This window comes from Peromyscus californicus, unplaced genomic scaffold, assembly GCF_007827085.1.
Source record: "Peromyscus californicus insignis strain IS unplaced genomic scaffold, ASM782708v3 Scaffold_21__1_contigs__length_65335640, whole genome shotgun sequence".
NCBI classification, from domain to species: Eukaryota; Metazoa; Chordata; class Mammalia; order Rodentia; family Cricetidae; genus Peromyscus; species Peromyscus californicus.
Genome location: NW_026294514.1, coordinates 33,048,167 through 33,063,564, shown reverse-complemented (window position 1 = coordinate 33,063,564; position 15,398 = coordinate 33,048,167). Strand labels below are relative to the sequence as shown.

Below are 15,398 nucleotides of genomic sequence, written 5' to 3'. Positions count from 1 at the left end.
CTTATAAGAGAAGGCATTTAAGTAGGACCTTGCTTACAGTTTCAGATGGTACATGACCATCATGGTGGGGAGCATGGCAGCAGACAGCAGGCATGGTACTGAAGAAGTAGCTGAGAGCTAGTGACTGATCTTCAAGTTGCAGGCAGAGAGAGAGAGAGAGACTGGGCTTGGTGTGGGCTTTGGAAACCTCAAAGCCCACTCCTAGCGACAGTCCTCATCTAAAAAGGCCACCGCTCCTAATCCTTCCCAAATAGTTCTATTAACTGGGGACCAAGCATTCAAACATATGTGCCTCTGAGAGAGCCATTCTCACTCCATATATGAACAGGTACAGCTGTTCTTTGCTCTGGAGAGACTGTTCTTCTTTTCTCTTCTTTCTTTCTTTCTTTCTTTCTTTCTTTCTTTCTTTCTTTCTTTTTTTTAACATGGAACGCTTCACAAATTTGCGTGTCATCCTTGCGCAGGGACCATGCTAATCTTCTCCGTATCGTTCCAATTTTAGTATGCATGCTGCCGAGGCGAGCACAAGAGACCGTTCATTTTTCAAGGCTGTTATTCATAAATTCATACAAAGACCACCTGTAATAAAAGCAGTCAGTCCCGCCGGGCGGTGGTGGCGCACGCCTTTAATCCCAGCACTCGGGAGGCAGAGCCAGGCGGATCTCTGTGAGTTCGAGGCCAGCCTGGGCTACAGAGCGAGATCCAGGAAAGGCGCAAAGCTACACAGAGAAACCCTGTCTCGAAAAACAAAAAAAAAAAAAAAAAAAAAAAAGCAGTCAGTCCCTCCTCTTGAAAGATGTCCATGAGCTAGTGATGTAGCATGCACAAAGCCTAGGCTTGATCACAAGCACCAAATAGAACTGGGAGTGCTTATACACAACTGTTATCCCCAGGAAGGAAAAGCAGGAGGATCAGAAACTCAAGGTTGCCAGGCGTGGTGACACATGCCTTTAATCCCAACAAACGGGAGGCAGAGGCAGGCAGAACTCTGTGACTGTGAGTTCAAGGTCAGCCTGGTCTACAACTGGATTTCCGGGACAGCCAGGGCTGCACAGAGAAACCCTGTCTCCAAAAATAAAAACAAACCAAACAGAAGTTCAAGGTTATCTTTGGCAACACAGTAAGCGTGAGGCTAGCATGGGATACTTGAGATACAGTCAGAGGAAAAAAGAGGATTCTAGATATAAAGCAAAGAACAATCAGACTGCAACCCACAGAACCAGGGAGGCTATATAGCAGGGGGGACCCTAGGATGATTGTGGCTTTTAATAAGTTTTGGTTTTACTCAATTACTGGGCAAACCTCAATGAAACATTTCACTATTAAGATAAGAATTTATACTTATCAAGCTGATAATAGAAAAATAAATAAATAAATAAATAATAAAAAAGTATAATAACTATATACAATATATACAAGCAATAAATACTTAATAAAAAAGAGGAAAAAAGAAAGAAGAGAGGGAGGAAAGAGTGAGGGATTGAGGGAGGGAGGGAAGGAAAGAAGAAAGAATGGAGTGCAGGGCAATATCCAGACTCGTGGAAAATTGTCCTTCAACACTGAAATCAAGAAATATGTTCAGGATTTTATCACAAAGTAAAGCCATATACTGTGCATGATGGAAATGGGAAAACAAACTGCAAAAGTTTAAGAGTGTTTATTGTTCTTAGGTTTTATGATTTTAATTAAAAAACCAGACTTTTCTTTTCTTTAATGCTCACAGTAAACCTGCTACCAACTGCAATAAAGGTTAGACCTTTATAATTCAGGGGAATTCCTCAGAAATATGCTATTCATTTTTTAATGTTCAATTTCCCCTTTCCTGTCTTTTTAGGGTGGTTTGCATGATGTAAATCAGTCACTGTTGAAGCCGAAGACAAAGGAAAGCTATGGTCTTAGAATTCGGATTCAAATAAGCCTCTGAGAATTATCAGGGTTATAGCATTTTCACTCACATAGGGGTAATATACATTTATTTCAGAATTTCATACATTTTCCAGTAGAAAAATATGCATAATTTGAACACATTTGAAAGCTTGAGCTAATGTTACACTTCCAGACACACTGTGGATAGCAGCAGGATGGCTGTTTATGGCATGACTGCTAACTGAGAAAGGATATAGACGAAGTTCTACTCCATCAAATTATAGTGAAAGTGCCTTGTGAACTTGTTATGTTAAGAAATCCTAAAGCGAATCCATTTGGAGAGAAACAACAATAAAACTGCACTTAAATAAATGCTCCGATGAATCTCTGTGAGTTCGAGGCCAGCCTGGTCTACAGAGCAAGTTCCAGGACAGGCTCCAACGCTACACAGAGAAACCCTGTCTGAAAAACCAAAATAAATAAATAAATAAATAAATAAATAAATAAATAAATAAATAAATAAATACATGACTCAATGAGTGGAAAAAGTCCTGATGAGAGACTTTCTAGAAACTCTGGGATCCTAGTGATAATGGATTGTGTGTGTCATTTGTAACAAGGCATGGAGAAATGTCCCCCTTCTAGAACACAGTGCTTAACAGCATTGAATATTAAGGTTTTGATTTTGACTTGCACTTGTTAAAGAGATTTTATAATTCATTTCTGGTTCTTTTTCTTCCTTTGAAGATAATTTTAAGATACAAAAATCATGTATTTATTTTTGTATTTCAGAGTTTGTTATTTAACAATTCAAAAATATATTGGCTATACAATATTTCAGAATGCCTTTAAAATTTCATTGTTGGACTGGAAAGAAGGTTCAGTGGACATCTTGCTTGCTATACCCTGAAACCCACATAAACCCAGACAGAGTAGTGTGCATCTGTAACCCCAAGGATCCTACTGGAATATAGGAGCTGAAGACAAGGGAACCCCCAGAAGCCTACAGACCATTAAATCTGGCATACACAGCAGCTAACAAGGCCATGACTCAAAGAAGGCAAAAAGTGAGGACTGATACCCAAGGCTGTCCTCTGACCTCAGTATACATGCTGTGGCATGCACATGCCTGTACTCACACAAATGTATGTGCACACATATCTCTTCTCTCTCTCTCTCTCTCTCTCTCTCTCTCTCTCTCTCTTTCATACACACACACACACACACACACACACACACACAGAGCGAGAGAGAGGGAGGGAGGAAGGGAGGGAGGGAGGGAGGGAGGGAGGGAGGGAGGGAGGGAGGGAGAATTAAAATTCTGATGTTGAATGGCAATCTCACAGGTTAGCTAAACCACATCAAGATTCTCTTTTGTAATTTTCCCATCGGGGCACATGCAGCTTATCCAAATCCATAAAATGCACACTCTTCAGTAAAAAGAAGCACCACTGTAGTTAGTGAGAAAAACATCAATTAAACATATATGCTCAGATGTACCTACTTTTTCTGGCAAATTAAATTCAGCTTGCTCCAAAACATGAAAACTTACTTCTTCTCTCTAATATGCTTAGAAGAATATATTCAACAAAACTACATCTTCCAGAGATGGTCTTTGTGAATAAAAATCCTAACAGTGAACGGAAATGCACAAGGATGCAAATAATATGAAAACGGACCGGCTGCACAAAACACATCCCAGTCCCAAGCCAGGGCCACAAGAGTGTTTCCTTTAGCTGATAGCATATTAGTTTGGTCTCCTGTGGCATCTCGTTGACTTTATCCATTCACAATCATGACATTTATCTCACAAGATTAACTTATCCTGTTTCTGAGATTCTGGCCATTTAAGACTTGGCTATACCGTGTATTAATGCTAAGTTCACTCTGAATCAGAGAGTCTTTTTTCAGAGCAAAGGGATGATCTATTTATTAGAGAGGTCAAGAGCTTGGTGAAGGCCACTTGCATGCTTCCTGCTGGGGTTCCAAACCATCCGTCCATTGTATGAGCCTGGGCAAACTCCTTCACTTTGCTGAGTTATGTCTATTTCACTATTTTGAACCCATCACTCAAAAGTGCAAAGGACTCCGTTAGTGTCTTAGATATAGCAGCTGCCTCTGCCAATGCTGCCTCTTCATCCTCCTGCTCCTCCTCTTCTTCTGTTTATAATGCAACATCTAGAACGTGAGTTGTAGGTACAGAAGTTTTGAGATAATCCCTCATTTTTTTGATCCCCAATTGTTCTTTTTTTTTTGGTTTTTCGAGATAGGGTTTCTCTGTGTAGCTTTGCGTCTTTCCTAGAACTCACTCTGTAGACCAGGCTGACCTCAAACTCACAGAGATCTGCCTGACTCTGCCTCCCCAAGTGCTGGAATTAAAGGCGTGCGCTACCACCGCCCGGCGATCCCCAATTGTTATGCATTTCATCCCATCATCCTATGGCATTGGACCATAGGTCCACATAGATGACCTAACAGAAAAGCAACATAGTGAGAAACACAAACTCTAGAATTGAACATACCTGAAATTAGTTAAAAGGAATTGAATCCTTCTGTTGTGACTTACTTATGTGGAGCCCTTAAGTAAGATACTTAACTTCCCTCAGATATGACAAGTTACTTAGCCTCTCTGAGATGACTTCTTACCTGTAAAATGAGTCTCACTATGAAGCAGGAGGCCAACTTGGCTAAGCGCTTATTATCTTTGGGGTGCTGAATAAGAGCACATCACACAAATTAAATTTCTTACACAAATTAATTTTCACAACTACTATGATAAGTACTGTTACTATCCTTCTTTATTTGGGAGCACTCAGAGTCTCTCAACTAACTGAACCCTGCACTCTTCATTACCATGATAAGAATTCTCTACTGCAGTGGTTGTGAGGGAGAAACAGACCATGCTGTCAGGAAATGGAATGGATTATATGTTCATCCAAAGACAGCCCTTTTCCTCATAAAAGTCTACCCAAACAAGAGCACCAGAAACTTGTGTTAGGTGTTGTTTAACCTTGAGGAAGTGAGTTAATCTCCTCTTAAAGAAGCAACACATAGAGACCAGAACTGATCTGGAATACTAGCCTATTTCCAAAGGACAGCTGGCTGAGTATGGCCAGTTCTTCACATCTTCGGAAAACACAGAAATCGGACAGCATCAAGAATTTGAATGGTTTTTGGAGTAAATGTCACACATTTTTGAATAGTCAAGTCTCAATATTTCAGAACAGCTATTGTCACTGTAAACAAGTTCATTGAGATGTATATAGACTTTGGGTCTGGGCTTGTTGGAATGCTTTCATTAGCCTAGCTGCATGGTTGTTTCATTTTTAATTTACAAGTTATTTTATATATATATCTTTTTTTGGTTTTTCGAGACAGGGTTTCTCTGTGTAGTTTTGGTGCCTGTCCTGGATCTCGCTCTGTAGACCAGGCTGGCCTTGAACTCACAGAGATCCGCCTGGCTCTGCCTCCCAAGTGCTGGGATTAAAGGCGTGGGCTACCACCACCCGACAAATACGTGATTTTTAAAAAGAAGAAGTAGGCAAAGAGGCCACTTCATCATCTTCCAAATCCAGTGTGTGAGCAATCACTTTGCTTCCATTTGCCTCTAGCTACTCTAGTCTATAGGCCACATGACAGAAAGAAACAGGGAATAAGGATTTGCTAAGTACCTCTGAAGCCCAGAGAGTGAAGGTGTTTGTGAAAACATGGATACCTATGTCACCTCTATGCAGTAGGATTCACCTCTCTGTGGGTTTGTGGCTGTTATGTGTTATGGCTCTTTGGTCTTATCATTTCTATATGACAGCTTTCCTTTCAGTGTGGTTGGGCCCAAGATCATGCATTTTCATTAGCTAACCACTTAGTTTAATACGCATATACCTCTTACCCATAACCCTTCAGCGCATTGGTTGCCATGTGAAATCTCCTCAAAAAGAGACAAATATAAATGTGTGCTGTACTAAATAGGTGAAACTGGTTTACTTATAAGACCTATTCTTCTCCAATGACTAGAATTAGCCATGTTCATTCCCCCTACCACCTAATGAGATAGATAGGCATGTAACCTATTCTTGGCCAATGAACCATGGCACTGTCTCCATGGTCTGCCTCTGAAAACCATTCCCTGCTCACAGCACCTCTAAAAGTTTGTTTCTCTTTAACATCACTGCTGCCGTTGTTGCTGTTATAGCAGTGGCGGCCACCACTGCTACTGTTTCTGGGATCACCATTTCATAATTGGTTACTACAGCTAGCACAGTGGAGACCCTGGCGGCAAAAGTAGCTACCACAGTTAATTAATTTTCATTCTATTGGGCATGATAAATTTAATTCAATAGTTATATACATTTTGATTGGCTTTGAAAATTATAAATTTATAAACTCAAATTCCATTTGCTTTTGGGATACCATCTTACAAGGACTCCAATTTGAATAAGACTTGTTAGGGAAGGGAATGGCTCAGTTGCCTTTAGCCTACTGGCTATGGGTGGGTTAGGACTTCAGTTGGTCTTTTCTGTGTCGAACACACAGATTGCAAGCCCAGTGCCACTTTGAGATCTTTGGCAGCAGTTAACTCTGCAGCTCACACATGATTGAACCTATATGATAATGAGTATTCAGAGACTGGTAATACCTGGGGGTTGCTCACCAACCTAAGACAGAGCACCTGTGTGGCCTGGACAGGCGTCTCCATGACGGGAAAGGTGACCTGCTGATGTCCCAAGCAACCTAAGTCAGAAGCTCATTTATTATTAAAAGGAGACCCTGGCCCCCGTTTTGGGTAACTGTTGCCTTGCTTGCTGACCGTGACCTTGATATCCTCCCTATGTTAATTCCCTCCCGGGTTTCAACCTCCTGAATGCTTGTCTGTGTATCCTGCATAATGGGTGTTAACAGCTTAGATGCAAGATTGTAAAACATCGATATCGAACTTCTGCCCTCTGGGGTTCTCCCATTGTGCTGTAAGCCTGTATTTAAGACCTCCTCCCAGCTGGTGGTGGTGGCACATGCCTTTAATCCCAGCACTTGGGAGGCAGAGGCAGGTGGATCTCTGTGAGTTCGAGGCCAGCCTGGACTGCAGAGTGAGTTCCAGGAAAGGCACAAAGCTACACAGTGAAACCCTGTCTCGAAAAAAACAAAATAAAAAAAAAAGATTTAAAAAAAAAGTTTCTCTTCTTCCTCTTAGCCTAGTGGTTCTCAACCTTCCTAATGCTTTGACCCTTTAATACAGTTTCTCATGCTATGGTGACTCCACCCATACAGTTATTTTGTTGCTACTTCATAGCTGTAATTTTGCTACTGTTATGAATAGTAATATAAATATCTGATATGCAGGATATGTGATTTTTGACCCCCAAAGGGGTTGTGACCCACAGCTTGAGAACCACTGCTCTAGCTTCAAATGAAACATATTGTGCTCTAGCTTATATATCGTGACTATATCTGCCTTGTTACATATCGTGACTATAGCTGCCTTGCCACCAGCCAATGGAGGAGGCTAAGGCTCCCAAAACTGCCACAAACTTGACCTAGAACCTCAATGTACTACATCTGGGTTGCAAGCTAACTCTGGGCTTCTTTTATGCAAGACAATGATCTGGTTGTTCTTACACGAGACAAAGATGGGTTTTCTGCCTTGCTGTGGAAAACAGTTTAGCCTGGTTCAGATACACTATACTTTTCAAAGACAATATTAATAGTTAAGAATCATCTAGGCGGCTGGAGAGATGGCTCAGAGGTTAAGAGCACCGGCTGTTCTTCCAGAGGTCCTGAGTTCAATTCCCAGCAACCACATGGTGGCTCACAACCATCTGGAATGAGATCTGGTGTCCTCTTCTGGCATGCAGGCAGAACACTGTATACATAATAAATAAATAAATAAATAAATAAATAAATAAATAAATAAATAAATCTTTAAAAAATAATCATCTAATTTGATGTATTGTCTATGGGTACTCATCTACTCTATAGCTGTTATATAACCATATAATTGATCATTTTCTTTGTGTTCACAGAAACACCAGTTATACACAAAAGAGTTGGTTGGCTTGTTTTATTTTCAAACCTTCTCCATCCTACCCATAGCGACATAACATGAAGTGGTAGCTGTGTATCTTCATCTAAAACAGAGGTGGATAAGTTGCTCAAACAAAAAGAAGGAAGGGAAGAAGAGAGGAAGGGAGAAAGGGAGCAAAGAAGGAAGGAAGGAGAGAAGGAAGGAAGATAGGTCAGTCTGAGCACAATTATATGATGAGCTATCTTCTTCACAATAGAGATGGAAAGTACTTCAGGGTGCTGGAGATATGACTCAGTGGATAAGAGAACTTGCTGTACAGTCGTGATAACCTGAGAAGCTGAGGAGCAGGTGACAATGAATGAAGGTCATCCACTTCATTACTGCCACTGCCCCTGAATGTTCGACTATCTGTGTCCTTCAGTCATCTACTCATGATTTGAAGAATTGATTTGATTACCTGTATCATCTATATACATCCTGCCCTGAAATGTTCGACTACCTGTGTCTTTCAGTCATCTACTCACAATTTGAGGAATGGATCTGATTATCTGTATCATCTATACACATCCTTATACAGAAGGACCAGTCAAGCCACTGTGGTTAACATGGTTGGAAGTGATAACTGCTATCCACTAAGACCACCCCCAGTCAGAAATTCCCCTTAGAACAAAAGACTGGTAAGCTAATAAGAAACATGCCCATGGGCAGTGGTGGTGCACGCCTTTAATCCCAGCACTCAGGAGACAGAGCCAGGTGGATCTCTGTGAGTTCGAGGCCAGCCTGGTCTGCAGAGAGAGAGCCAAGACAGGCACCAAAACTACACAGAGAAATCCTGTGTCAACGCCCCCCCAAGAAAAAAAAAAAGAAACATGCCCTTCCCCCAAGAACAAATACCACTGTCATCACTGTCATAATTAATTTAAGCAAACGTGTAGCCACCTTAACAATCCAATCATCTGAAGTAGTTTTTCTAAGAAACCTGTAGGTTCATGTAGGAATAGGTACTTTTCAATGAGAATGTCAGCCACAGGGAAATACCACTGTTAATAGACCCATACATTAAAAATTCTTGTGTTTTTCTTTTAACCCAGTTAAATGTAAAGTTTGATTCATCTTAAAAAGATGTCCATGTTGCCACCATCTCAGAACAGCCCATTCAGAGGATCCTTTATTCCAAAACCAGCCACGAAGGAATGACAGGATCCAGAATGTGGTGGCATAGAGTCACCTTTTCTCTCTGTTTCATTATACTGACTGGGGCTAGATGTGGCTCTGTCGGTCTTGATGTGTTTTCGTCCATTCCTGTTAATTCTGTCCTACCAGGGCTGCTTCCATTCATTCACTCACGACTTCTACCAGGTCTACGAAGAATTCAGCATACAGCTTCACTCTGAACAAGACAGACCAGAGCTTGAAGAAGTCTCAAGATAATGCTATTTTATTACACTTATTGGTGGGCTAGTTTATACAATTACTAAATGTAGCATAAAATTTATACTATTTGCTTTTATGGCTCTCTGGCACCATGCTCTATCTTCAACTCCAAAATTACCTTACAAAGAATGAGCTGATGAATTACAAATTTCAACATATACTTTAGCTGTCATGAATGAAAGCAGTGCACAATATAATTGTCCCCCGGAGGCTTCCTGGGATGGTTACTGTTAAAATGCTATCGGTAAGAGGAAATTATTTTCCTTCAAAATAAAATCATGTGGAAGCTAGCCCGATGGTTCAACAGGTAAAAGAGCACCTGCCATACAAGCCTGGTGATCTGAGTTCGAACCCCAGAATCCACGTAAAGGTGAAGGAGAGAGCTGACTCAATAAGTTGTCCTCATCTCCACATATACACTATAGCACATGCCCCCCCCCCCCGACATGCTAATAAGTAAGTTTTTTTAAAAAACAGGTGGCTGCCGGGCGGTGGTGGCACACGCCTTTAATCCCAGCACTTGGGAGGCAGAGCCAGGCGGATCTCTGTGAGTTCGAGGCTAGCCTGGGCTACCAAGTGAGTTCCAGGAAAAGGTGCAAAACTACACAGAGAAACCCTGGCTCAAAAAACCAAACCAAACCAAAACAAAACAAAACCAGATGGCTGCAATGCCTGTGATTTTTAATTGTGAATTTATATTCTGCCAAGATAATGTATACATATTTTTATTTCTAAAATATTCATTTCTGTGGTGATATTGTGTTCCCTAAATACTGTGCACCCTAATAAACTTATCTGGAGCCAGAGAACAGAACAGCCACTAGATACAGAGGCCAGAAAATGGTGGCACACACACCTTTAATCCTAGCATTCTGAAGGCAGAGATCCATGCAGATCTCTGTGAGTTCAAAGCCATACTGGAAACAGCCAGGCATGGAGATTCACACCTTTAATCCCAGGAAGTGACGGCAGAAAGCAAAAAAAGTATATAAGGAGTGAAAACCAGGAACTAGAGCCTGGTTAAGCTTTTAGGCTTTTGAGCAGCAGTCCAGCTGAGATTCATTTGGATGAGGACTCAGAGGCTTCCAGTCTGAGGAAACAGGATCAGCTGAGGAAATGGCAAGGTGAGATAGCTGTGGCTTGTTCTGTCTCTCTGATCTTTCAGAATTTACCCCAATACCCAGGTTTGTTTTTATTAATAAGACCTTTTAAGATTCGTGCTACACACTTCCTGGGTAAAAGTGAAATAAACAGAACACTGTCTAAGTCAATGACAAAGTTTCTAGAATTGTCCATAAGACGATATTTAGCAATGACAGTGTGATGGAAAAATGGAGATGTGTTTTGATGAAGTAATCAGGCATTTAGAAATTTTCTTTAGTTCAAGCTGTAACTTGAAGGTCTCATACACTTCTTGTCTCAGGACATAAGAAGAAAAAGTACACAGTAAAGATGTATAGTTGTTGCATGTTTAAGTGGTTAGTTTGTTGATGGTCATTCTACTCTTGTTTCCTTTAATAACATGGCGTCGTACAATGCAGGTATACATGCTGTTACCAGGCATCTGAGCAACTCCACGTCTACTGACTTGTGATACTTATTAGGGAAAAGATCTAGCCCTTTCATGTAAGGAGCTGGGGCTCTCTACATCTGTCTTCTAATCTGAAAAGCATACAACTTTCCTTACCATAGTCTTGGTCTGTTCAAAACCATTACATTCTAATTGAATTGGTAGGCTGTGAGCTGATTTAATAACCAATATCTTTACAATCAAACAATGTGCGTCTGCAGTGGTGATTAGAGGGGCTTGGTTTCCTGGATACTAGAAACTCATGGCCAAGAAGAGGCTATTATTCCCTTTTACAGGCTCTTCACACCTTGTGGTGCTTTTTACAGACTGGGACTTAGAAGCGGGGGCTGGCCCACCCAGCTGCCTGGCCTGACCTGTCCGACTGCACGTCCTCCTCCGTGTGGATAATGGAAACGGGGCCACTGTTTCCCTGTGTCAGGACACTGTCAGCAGGAGTAGAGATAATAACTGTCAGGCGTGCAAGATCTAGTGTGTTCCTATTGCAGCGTGCTTGCTCTGTTGGGAAGGTAGCTAGCTGCTTGCACAAAAGATAATATCCTGAAAGGTCATCTTTTATTTGCAAGTCAGGGGCCACCATGAGGCATACAATAGTCTGCAGAGGCTTAGAAGTTTTTTCATATATATTTTGAGGATGCTGCTCCCCTGGAAAGAAAAAAAAAAAATCTCTGATTTCTGGACTGAAATATACAGGAAGTTACTACTCAATTCAACTTGGGTTTGTGATTTCTAATTTTGAGATATAAAAAAGAAGTTTTATGTTCTGTGATGCTGGCTCTCAATTCATTTGTTCACTCTAGTACCTCACATATATAGTAGCCATTCAGTAAATACTTGAATCAAGAAATGAATGAACAAATAAATCAAACTTTCTTTAAAATGATTTATTTGTTTTTATTTTATGTGCATTGGTGTTCTGCCTGCATGTATGTCTGTGTGAAGGTGTGGGATCCCCTGAAGGTAGGGTTACAGGCAGCTGTAGGCTGCCACGGGTGGGCTGGGAATTGAACCCAGGTCCTTTGGAAGAACACCCAGTGCTCTTAACTGCTGAACCATCTCTCTACCTCCAAATCAATAAATTTTTTAATGCAATTCCTTTTGAAGCATTTTTGTATTTTCCTGGTAGTTAAAATCTAAGAAACAGCCGGGCGGTGGTGGCGCACGCCTTTAATCCCAGCACTCGGGAGGCAGAGCCAGGCGGATCTCTGTGAGTTCAAGGCCAGCCTGGGCTACAGCGCAAGATCCAGGAAAGGCGCAAAGCTACACAGAGAAACCCTGTCTCGAAAAACCAAAAAAAACCAAAACAAAAAAAAAAAAAAAAAAAAAAAATCTAAGAAACAGGGTTGGGTGGTGGTGGCAGCACATGCCTTTAATCCCAGCACTGCAGAGGCAGAGGCAGGCAGATCTCTGTGAGTTTGAGGCCAGCCTGGTCTACAGAGCAACTTCTAGGACAGCGAGGCTACACAGAGAAACCCTGGGTGGGGGTGGAATGCAAAAAAATCTATTAAACAGTTGATAGTGATTCTTTTAAATGCACTTAAATTTTAAGTAACACAAACATGAGAATCTATGTTTGAAAAAATTTACAATTGAATAGATAATAGAGATAGGTCTTTTTTCTTTCCTTTTTCTTTGTTTTTGTGTTTTTTGTTTTGCAAGACAGGGTTTCTCTGTGTAACAGCCCTGGCTGTCCTGGATCTCGCTCTGTAGACCAGGCTGGCCTCAAACTCACAGATATCTGCCTGTCTCTGCCTCCTAAGTGCTGGAACTAAAGGTGTGTACCACCACACCCGGCTGAGATAGGTCTTAAGGTATAGTTAATTCCTCTAGTCTGGCCTTTTGTATTTTCCCAAGTTCATGGAAAACTGAGAAAGGTCAATGTACTGTTTTTCTAAGGCTAAATCAATCAATATAAAGAACTATTCTTTATTTTTTTGGTGGGGCACACCTTTAATCCCAGCAGAGGCAGGTGGATCTCTGTGAGTTCAAGGCCAGCCTGATCTACAAAGTGAGTTCCAGGACAGCCAGGGCTGTTACATTGAGAAACCCTGTCTTAAAAAACAGAGAGAGAGAGAGAGAGAGAGAGAGAGAGAGAGAGAGAGAGAGAGAGAGAGAGACAGAGAGAGAGAGACAGAGAGACAGAGAGACAGAGAAAGACAGAGACAGAGAGAGAGAGATTCAGATTCGGAGGCCACCAATGCCTGTTTCTACTTGCTTCATTCTATGCAAAGGTCCCAAAACTGAAGAGAAACTAGCTTGGCTGTGTAGAGAAAGAGACATTATGCATAACCAGGAAGCAGTGGAGAAGGTAGGTGCCAGAGCAGGCTGAGAGCTGGCCCCAAAGCCTGCCCCCCAGTACTGCTTCATCTCCTGGCACCTCCAGTTTAACTGGCAGAGCAGTGAACAGGCTTGAGAGATATCCCAGACCCCTCTTCCTGAAAGAACTAGTCTTTTTCAAAACTTAAATCTTCCCAATTTCTGAGTCAAAAATATCTCTTGTTTATTAAAACTGTGGAGATGGTTGTTCTTATAAATTTTTTAATTTAAATAAAATATTTTTTGTTATTTAAAAAACCCTTGCAAAGAAATAAAAACATCACATACATGGACTCTATAGTTAGAATTCACATTCAGAATGGAAGCTGTGGAGCTTCATATTAAATTTTACACTTTTTACTACTGAATATATTTTATGCACTTATTTACCACCAAAAGCAAAACAAAAACAAAAACAAAAAACCAAACTAGTTTCCTAGCCTCCCTAGCCTCCCTCCAAACGTGTCCATTACCTGCATTCAGTACTTCCTGATCCCATTATATTCAGCCTTATCTTTTTTTTTTTTTTTTTTTTTTTTTGTGCCTGTCCTGGATCTTGCTCTGTAAACCAGGCTGGCCTCGAACTCACAGAGATCTGCCTGGCTCTGCCTCCCAAGTGCTGGGATTAAAGGCGTGCACCACCACCACCTGGCTGCCTTTTCTTGTTCTCTTTCTTCATACCCACAAGCACATGTGTCTACATATTACATATATATTATATATATTATTTGCTGGATTCTTCTTATGAGAGAGAACATGCAGTTTCCTTCTTTTTGAGATTGCGTGACCCCCCCCCACTTAATAGCATACATTCTAAGCCCATCTAATTTTCTGCAAATTTAATGTTACTTTTCAAGCTGAGTAGTAAAAAAATAAAACTAAAATAAAACAAAATAAACTCTTCTTCCACCTACAGGCACTGGAGATCAAGCTCAGGTCCTCAGCTTGATGGATATCTGTCTAGCCATCTCACTCATCTATCTGGTTGTACCTTGTTATTTGACAAAGTAAAATTGATAACTTTATAAGGGCTCTCCAGCTTTCTGAAAACATTTCCCTGGTTTGTGGAATCTGAGCTGCAGGCTGGTTTTCAGATATGATCCATTCTATAAAAGCATGCAAGTATTTACTTATTTACTTGTTTTTAGGAAGTAGTATAGCCAGGCGGAGCAAGCTGGGCGGTGGTGGCACACACCTTTAATCCCAGCACTAGGGGAGGCAGAGGCAGGCAGATCTCTGTGAGTTCCAGGCCAGTCTGGTCTACAGAATGAGTCCCAGGGCAGCCAAAGCTACACAAAGAAACTTTGTCTCCAAACAACAACAACAACAAGGACGACGACAACGAGAAAAAAAGGAAGTAAGTAGTATAACTTTGGCTGTAATGAATATTACAGTGATAGCCAGCAGGTATTGCATGTCTGTTGTGTTGGCTTTCATATTATTTTTAAAGTTTATTATTGTTGTATGTGTAAATATGTGGATGTTGACATCCTCTGTGTGTTTGTGTGCGGTCAGAAAAAAACTTTAGGGAGTTGGTTCTTCTCTTTTTTTTTAACCGTTAGGTAGGCACCAGGGATAGACCTGAGGTTCATCAGACTTGTGTAGAGCAAACACATGTGCTTCTACCTGCTGAGCCATCCGGTCAACCCTTGGATGGTTTTTAAATGTATTCACCCATTCAAATTTGATAGCAACTCAGGAGGAAGTGTTGTCTCCATTTCAAAGATGAAGTCTTCCAGGCAAAACAGCCAAGTCTTTGCCCACAAAGACATCTATTACATAGTTAATAGAGTGGCAGAGCTTAGAATCAAACCAATGGCTCCAGAACATATATTAAATTTTACTAAGAAATGGAGCTATGGCCGGCGGTGGTCGCGCACGCCTTTAATTCCAGCACTCAGAGGCAGAGCCAGGTGGATCTCTGTGAGTTCGAGGCCAGCCTGGTCTACAGATCGAGATCCAGGACAGGAACCAAAACTACACAGAGAAGCCCTGTCTTGAAAAACCTAAATAAATAAATAAAATAAAAAAAAAGAAAAAAAGAAATTGAGCTATGTGACAGGACAGCCAATAGAAAAGTTTTATATTCTGATAATTATGGAAATGGAGATCAATTAGCATACAAATTATAAACTCCTACACAACACTTATATTTGTCAGAGCCCTTCCTGGTTT

At 41.1% G+C, this 15,398-nt stretch overlaps 1 non-coding gene across 1 annotated transcript; it reads right to left on the bottom strand.

Annotated features, from left to right (window-relative positions):
• Positions 1 to 419: 419 nt before the first annotated feature.
• On the bottom strand, positions 420 to 526 carry LOC128118067 (U6 spliceosomal RNA). The gene has a single exon (XR_008220990.1). It is a non-coding gene; the product is annotated as a U6 spliceosomal RNA (small nuclear RNA).
• Between the last annotated feature and the right edge of the window lie 14,872 nt (positions 527 to 15,398).